This window comes from Sinocyclocheilus anshuiensis, unplaced genomic scaffold (genome assembly GCF_001515605.1).
Source record: "Sinocyclocheilus anshuiensis isolate Anshui unplaced genomic scaffold, SAMN03320099.WGS_v1.1 scaffold921, whole genome shotgun sequence".
NCBI lineage: Eukaryota > Metazoa > Chordata > Actinopteri > Cypriniformes > Cyprinidae > Sinocyclocheilus > Sinocyclocheilus anshuiensis.
In genome coordinates this window covers 270,954-278,407 of record NW_015555759.1, presented here as the reverse complement: position 1 = coordinate 278,407, position 7,454 = coordinate 270,954, and the positions used below count along the sequence as shown (strand labels likewise).

The following is a 7,454-nucleotide window of genomic DNA, read 5'->3' as shown; positions in this document are numbered from 1 at the left end:
TTTTTTTTTTTTTTTTTTTTTTTTTTTTTTTTTTTTTTTTTCAATTTACTCTTAGTCTGCCCTTGTTTTAATTAAGTGCAAATAGCCTCAGTCATATAAATAATATTGGTGTGCATGTTTGCATATGTTTTGGCCCATTTGTCACCAGTTAATACGTGTTATTTTTAAAATTATTATATTATTTTTATTTAATTTTTTTATTTTCCCACTGAACTTTTTTGGTCTTAAATCATAAAAGAATCATAAAAGCAGCAAATATTCAGCACTACAATCAACTTGAGGGATGGGAAGAAAAATAGACACTTTTATTTCACCACTACAGACGGGTAGACAGACAGACGGACATATGGATGCCAGGTTAAGCAATTGACAGTGCAAAACATTACAAACAAGAGTTCAGAATGAGGATACAGATGCTTTGTGCTGTAAAGAGAATGAAAATAGTTTTTTTTTAAGCAGGAAGCTTCATGGAGAGAAAGAGTTATTATTATTATTATTATTATTATTATTTTATTTTTATTATTATTATCAATTTTGTCATTCTTAACTTCTCTGATTCATCAGTTTGTTCAAGCCTTTGAAATAGGCTGGTGTTGTTCCTCCAGCTAGATATGCCAAAAAGTATGAAAACAGGGGTCTCAGATCAATTGTCACGATTATGTTCTGTTTAGTTCCTGTCTGTCATTATTTGGTTAATTTGCTGTGTTCAATTAATTAATCACCTTCATTTGTTCCCACCTGTGTCATATTAATCATCTTGTTTGCTCCTTAGTTTGCCTTCCTTAAAAACCCTCAGTTTCCATGTCATCTTGGTCTCGTATTAACGTTGCTTTAATGGTGTAGTGTGTTTATGTTTATTAAAAGACTCCTTACTTCTACTCCTTCATCGTGTGCCCTTGACTAAAACTATATATATATATATATATATATATGCAGATTAAGAGTGGTGACTGGGCATTTCAGACTAACTGTATTGCTGCACAACCAGATTGGAGAACTCTGTCAGTTAAAAATATTATGATTTATTTATACAAAGAACTGCTTGATGCTGTTTTTGTTGTTGTTGCAGAAGTGTTTTCACTTGGCTAGGTTCGGAAAAGATATGAGTGATAAAAGCTTGAGTTGTAATCATGTGTATTATATTGTAGCAAGAAAAAAATGTCTAACAAGCACAATAACATCTTTTTCACAGGGACAGTTTTTGTAGTTTACAACACTATGTTCACAAGTCCTGAGGGTACTACTAAAGACTATCTGCACTTTCTTTGTTGACCATAGAGTTTGAAGGGGTTAGCTGTTTGGATTTTCAGGATATCAATAACCAGTTTGCATTGTGATATCAAAATCTAAAGAAACCTAAATAAACTGATTTTAGTGGGCAGTTAGTATGATTTGTATGTTGTTGTTGATCTGCAATTGTCCATATTTAATTTAATTATTTGTTCAAATTTATATATTATCCAAAAAAAAAAATCACCCCTGAATATTGTCACGATTATGTTCAGTTTTGTTCAGTTCCTGTCATGTCTGTTATGAGCTCTCATTAGTTACCATGGTTTCTGATTAGTTAATCCTTGTCCAGCTGTTCCTGTTTAGTTCCCTCATTTACCATGTGTGTACTTATAGTCCTGATTCTGTTCCATCCTTTGTCGGTTATTATATTGTGCTATGTGTTGTTCTACACCCGTGTTCTCAGTAAAGTCTTCTTTGAAGTTTGAATCTCATGCCTGCATTCCTCGTTCCTCAACAACTCGTGACAGAATAACCGACCACATAAAAACAAACAGAAAATATGGACTCACCAGCGTTACGTCTCCTCCTCAGACCAGAAAGCCGAAGGTGGCTGGAATATTTGGGCTGGATGCTCCAGAATGGCGGCCTCTCCCTCAAAGTCAGCGAGCCCGAGACACCAACAGGGCTCATCCAGGAACCAGAGCCGGAGTCCACCAAAGTCGAGGAGACTAAGCACGCTGATCAGTCCACTGTAAAGCCAGGAGCAGACATGAAACTCATAGATCTGTGGTCCAGTTCCCACCCAAGTACCCACCCTCAAACCTTTGTCTTCTTCGCCGGTCCCATACGGATTGTTAGAGGCTCCGGTCCCGTCCGGAAATCTTCCTCCTCCGATGTCCCTATCAGATTTCCTGGTCCGATCTCCTCCGCTGGTTTCAGCCAGTCCCCAGGATTCGTCGGCCCCACTGGTGTCGTCCAGCTCCTCGGCTCTGCCTCCGCCGCTAGCTCAGTGCGGCTCAGCAGCCTCGCCTCAGGCTTCCCCTCCACCAGCTCGGTATGGCGCCGAGTCCCCGGCTGCCCTTCGGCCCTCCAGGCCCATGTCTCCACCTTGGCCTGTCAGCCCGCCGACTCCACTCTGGCTCTGCATTCCTTCGGCTCCACCGAGGCCTGTCTGCCCTAGGATTCCTCTGGGCTCCCTCGTACATCCGGACAAACCTCGGTCGGTCGTCGCTTAGCTTCCGCCACGGACTTCCGGGTCTCCGGCTGCGCCTCGACCCTCCACCCCTTCGGCTTCACCGGGCTCCTCCCTTCCTCTGGTTTCCCTGTCGTCCTCGCTCGCTCCATTGTCGCCCTGGTCAGCTGAATCCCCGGCTCCGCCTCAGTCACGCGAGCCAGCCGCTCCACCTTGGGCTTCCAGGCCTTCGATGTCGCCCTGGTCCGTCAGCCTCTCTGCTCCGCCGGTTCCTCCACGTACCCTGGTTCCACCTCCGGGGATTGGCTTCTGGGTGTCGCCCAGTCCTTCAGCCAAAGCTCCACCCTGGTTCCTCCCACCGTCGGCTCCACCATGGTGTTGGTCTCCTCCGATTTCTCCAGGTGTCCTTCATCAGCACCACGACCTCCACCTAATCCTCCGCCCTCTTGCCTCTTTTCTATTATCTTCTGTTGTGGCGTTAGGTCACGCCTTCCGAGAGGGGGAGCTACTGTCACGATTATGTTCTGTTTAGTTCCTATCTGTCAATATTTGTTTCATTTGCTGTGTTCAATTAGTTAATCACCTTCATTTGTTCCCACCTGTCCAGATGTTCCTGTTTAATTCCCTCATTTACCATGTGTGTACTTATAGTCCTGATTCTGTTCTATCCTTTGTCGGTTATTAGCTTATGTTATGCGTTGTACCAAATCAGTATTCTCAGTAAAGTCTGTTTGGAAGTATGCATCTTCGTTTGCTGTCCTCATTCCTCGACAACCCGTAACAGAATAACCGACTGCAAAAAAAATGGACTCACCAGCGTTACGTCTCCTCCTCAGACCAGAAAGCTGAAGGTGGCTGGAGTATTTGGGCTGGATGCTCCAGAATGGCGGCCTCTCCCTCACAGTCAGCGAGCCCGAGACACCAATAGGGCTCATCCAGGAACCAGAGCCGGAGTCCACCAAAGCCGCGGAGACTAAGCACGCTGATCAGTCCACCGTAAAGCCAGGAGCGGACATGAACCTCATAGATCTGTGGTCCGCAGATCCAGTTCACACACAAGTACCCACCCTCAAAACGTTGTCTTCTTCGCTGGTCCCATCCGGATTGTTAGAGGCTCCGGTCCCTTCCGGAGATCTTCCTCCTCCAATGTCCCTGCCAGATTTCCTGGTCCCATCTCCTCCACTGGTTTCAGCCAGTCCCCTGGATTCATTGGCCCCACTGGTGTCGTCCAGCTCCTCGGCTCTGCCTCCGCCACTAGCTCCGTGCGGCTCCTCAGCCTCGCCTCAGCCTTCCCCTCCACCAGCTCGGTATTGCGCCGAATCCCCAGCTCCGCCTCAGTCACGCGAGCCAGCCGCTCCACCTTGGGCTTCCAGGCCTTCGATGTCGCCCTGGTCCGTCAGCCTCTCTGCTTCGCCGGTTCCTCCACGTACCCTGGTTCCGCCTCCGGGGATTGGCTTCTGGGTGTCGCCCAGTCCTTCAGCCAAAGCTCCACCCTGGTTCCTCCCACCGTCGGCTCCACCATGGTGTTGGTCTCCTCCGATTTCTCCAGGTGTCCTTCATCAGCACCACGACCTCCACCTAATCCTCCGCCCTCTTGCCTCTTTTCTATTATCTTCTGTTGTGGCGTTAGGTCACGCCTTCCGAGAGGGGGAGCTACTGTCACGATTATGTTCTGTTTAGTTCCTATCTGTCAATATTTGTTTCATTTGCTGTGTTCAATTAGTTAATCACCTTCATTTGTTCCCACCTGTGTCATATTAATCATCTCATTTGCTCCTTAGTTTGCCTTCCTTAAATACCCTCAGTTTCCATGTAATCTTGGTCTCGTATTAATGTTGCTTTAATGGTGTAGTGTGTTTATGTTTATTAAAAGACTCCTTACTTCTACTCCTTCATCGTGTGCCCTTGACTAAAACCACGCACCGTGACACCAATAGTGGCTAATTTTCTGTTTTGTATTTATATATATACAATACAGATATATTGCTCTCAGCCAGAATTGTTTTAAAATATATATATATATATATATATTATGGCATTTTCATCTTTATTTTGATAGGACACTAGAGACAGAAACAATGTGAGAGAAGAGAGGGGAACCAAACAGAGAAAAGTATCTTTCTATCTAAATGTATGTCTGTTGATATTGTCGAGTTTATATGCAGATGTACTGTAGATCTATGTGTTTCTAATTCACGTCATGCTAAAAAGAGACAAAAGTTCAACTCAGCTAAAAAATCTGGACTAATTCAGATTTCAGATTTTAAAGTGTTTTTGAAAGAATGATTTCTGAAGGATCATGTGACACTGAAGACTAAAAATTCAGCTGTGCATTACAGAAATATATATATTTTTTAATTATTTAAATTGAAAAGGTTTTTTATCAAAATAATAATTCACAATATTGCTGTTTTCATTGCATTTTTGATCAAACAAATGCAGCCTTGGTAAGCAGAAGAGCAAAAGCATTAAATTAATGAAATGATTCCAACCATTTGCTCACCAGTGTATGTATATTTTACTTCTCTTCAACGCACAGAGTTTACCAAAAATAAATTGCAATGGCTTAATAAACTGCAAGTACATATAGCATTTATATTAAAAGACAAATGTCTGGCTATGTGAGTCTAGGTCACATTAGATAACAACATTAAATGTTCAGTCTGTATAAGGTGACACCAATCAGTCATGTTTGTTCTGTGCAAGATACATCTCTGTGACAGTGATAAAACTCTTGACATAGTAGTGCTCTTCTGTGCAAATTCATTGCCATGAACATATTTTTGAGAAATACCAAAGACTTTAATTTTCAGATATTCTGCAGACTGCAGATCCCCTGCTGTGATAATGTGTGCATTGCCTTTTAGTAAGATGTGCTGCATTGGTTCGTTTAAATATGCTCTCATTGGAGTTGAGGTGTATATGTGTGTAGTGCACAGTGTCTTTGTGTGGACATTTCTTGTGTCCTTTCAGCAGAACAGTTGAGTCCCTCTGCTCGGGCGATTGCTCATACAGAAACATGTTTCCCTCAGCATGTTTTGCCCTTTGGCTTGCATTCATGATTAATAGATAATTCCCCTTGTTCCCGTCTCCAAAACACCAGGCTCACCCTCTGTATAAGGTGGCTAATACTAACAGTGACAAATGGAAAAGGACACATATTAGCTTACTCTATGGGCTACACATCACCTTCCCAGTAATGGCTTCAACCTCCTGGTGATCATACTCCTCTATTAGGACAAGAGTAAAATTGATAGTTTGTTTTAAATGCAGTAATGCTTCAATCCTGTGAGTTGATGCTAACTTATTGCCTCCTTTTTTTCTTATGCAAATGATTGGTAGATCCTGGCAGTCATAACTTGTATGACACCTACAGGGAATATTTGACAGGAAATTTATTTGATTCAAACACTCTAAAAAATTTTGGGTTAAAAACAACCTATAGCGCTGGGTAAAATATGGACAAACCCAGCGATTGGGTTGTTTTCAACCAACAGTTGGATTAAATGTTTAACCCAACCTTCTGGGCATTAACCCAACCGCTGGGTCAAAACAACCCAGTCGCTGGGTTGTATTTAACCCAGTGTTTTTTAGAGTGTAGACTGTAGATTGTAAGATATTTTTCCAGCCTCTTTCTGTTTGAGATAACTAGGCCACTACAACATGTTTCAACATACAAAATATGTTTCACAGCTTTCTAATCTTAACTGACACATTAATCTCCTCTCCTCATCGAATGAAACTCCTTACACGTCCTAAAACAAGTGTCTCGTTCCCTACTCAGGGAACCATGGTTACATAAGTAACCTGAGACGTTTTTCATGTCCGCGTGTTGAAAAACGACCTCATTAACCTGATATTTAGCCCCTGGAATGCGAATTTTACCAGGGAAACCCCCTGCCAAAACACGCGTATTTTATCCACGGAACGCGATTTTTAACGGGGGACTTCCTCGAAACGCGATTGGGTGGGTTTTGCTGTGAAAACCTGACAACCTCTTCATAAAAGCAGTGGCGACCTCCTAACTCTAATATAATGAGCATTAGAATGAAGTGTCATTATTAACTATTTAATGCTCCTATAACTTGTATTACTGTAAAAAAACAGGAGGACATAATGGTATTTACTATTTTTGCACACCAGAGGCTTTTAAATTATTTGTTTTTTAAAATTAAATTTTTTTTTTAATTTTTGTTAGTTAGTTAGTTGTAATTCTTGGCTGAATCAGACTGAGGAAGATCCTGAAACACACCAGCAAACCCTAAAACAGACAACAGTTTACAGATGTTTTTCAGTGGCAGCAGAACTATGACTAAACCTTTGGGTGAAACTTGTTTACTTTTTTCATACTAATATTACCTGTGGAAAAACTTGAAACACTTTTAAATAAGTATAAAGAATGGCATTGGTTTTGTACATTTAATTTTTGTTTAACGTTATTAATAAAAATGTTGTTCAATTAGCATGTTTTTGTGTTTTGCTTTGGTACCGAAATTGGTACCGAGAACCGTGGATTTTCACTGGTATTGGTACCGAATACTGAAATTTTGGTACCGTGACAACACTACCGTGAGTGGATGTGTCTGACTGAGATAAGTTGTTTGCATCAGAGCAGCAAAACATTAAAACACAAGTTATGCCAGATATGGCTTGGATATATTAAAAGAGAACATCTTGGGTTACTTGACTGTAACCCTGTTCCCTGAAAAAGTGGAAACAAGATGCTGCGTTGCAATAACGCTTATGGGAACATTCTTTGTTCGACTGGTCGTGAAGCATGTGTGTCAAACATGCCAAGAATTATCTTAAATAAGCTTGGTCAGTGACGTCATTGAATGCGTGCACCTGAGAGCTTATGAATAGATGAGAAACAGACACAACTTCAGGTTATACCTTTGCCTGAAGGGACTCCCTATTATAAACTGCTCTCGATGCTGCATGTCAATAATGCTTATTGGAATGAGAATACCAACGTCACCGCACTGGAAGTGTCTGGACCCCTCAAGGTTGTGTACTGTGTATGCACAAA

At 42.0% G+C, this 7,454-nt stretch overlaps 1 long non-coding RNA gene across 1 annotated transcript in view; it reads right to left on the bottom strand.

The window, feature by feature from the left end:
• The window catches only part of LOC107673967 (uncharacterized), a 10,223-nt gene extending 3,886 nt beyond the window's left edge, over window positions 1–6,337 (bottom strand). Inside the window, exons 1-2 of the long non-coding RNA XR_001632456.1 lie at window positions 6,240–6,337; window positions 4,652–4,655 (exon numbers count right to left, since the gene is read on the bottom strand). This is a non-coding gene — a long non-coding RNA (uncharacterized LOC107673967). The remainder of the gene's footprint in view (window positions 1–4,651; window positions 4,656–6,239) is intronic.
• Between the last annotated feature and the right edge of the window lie 1,117 nt (window positions 6,338–7,454).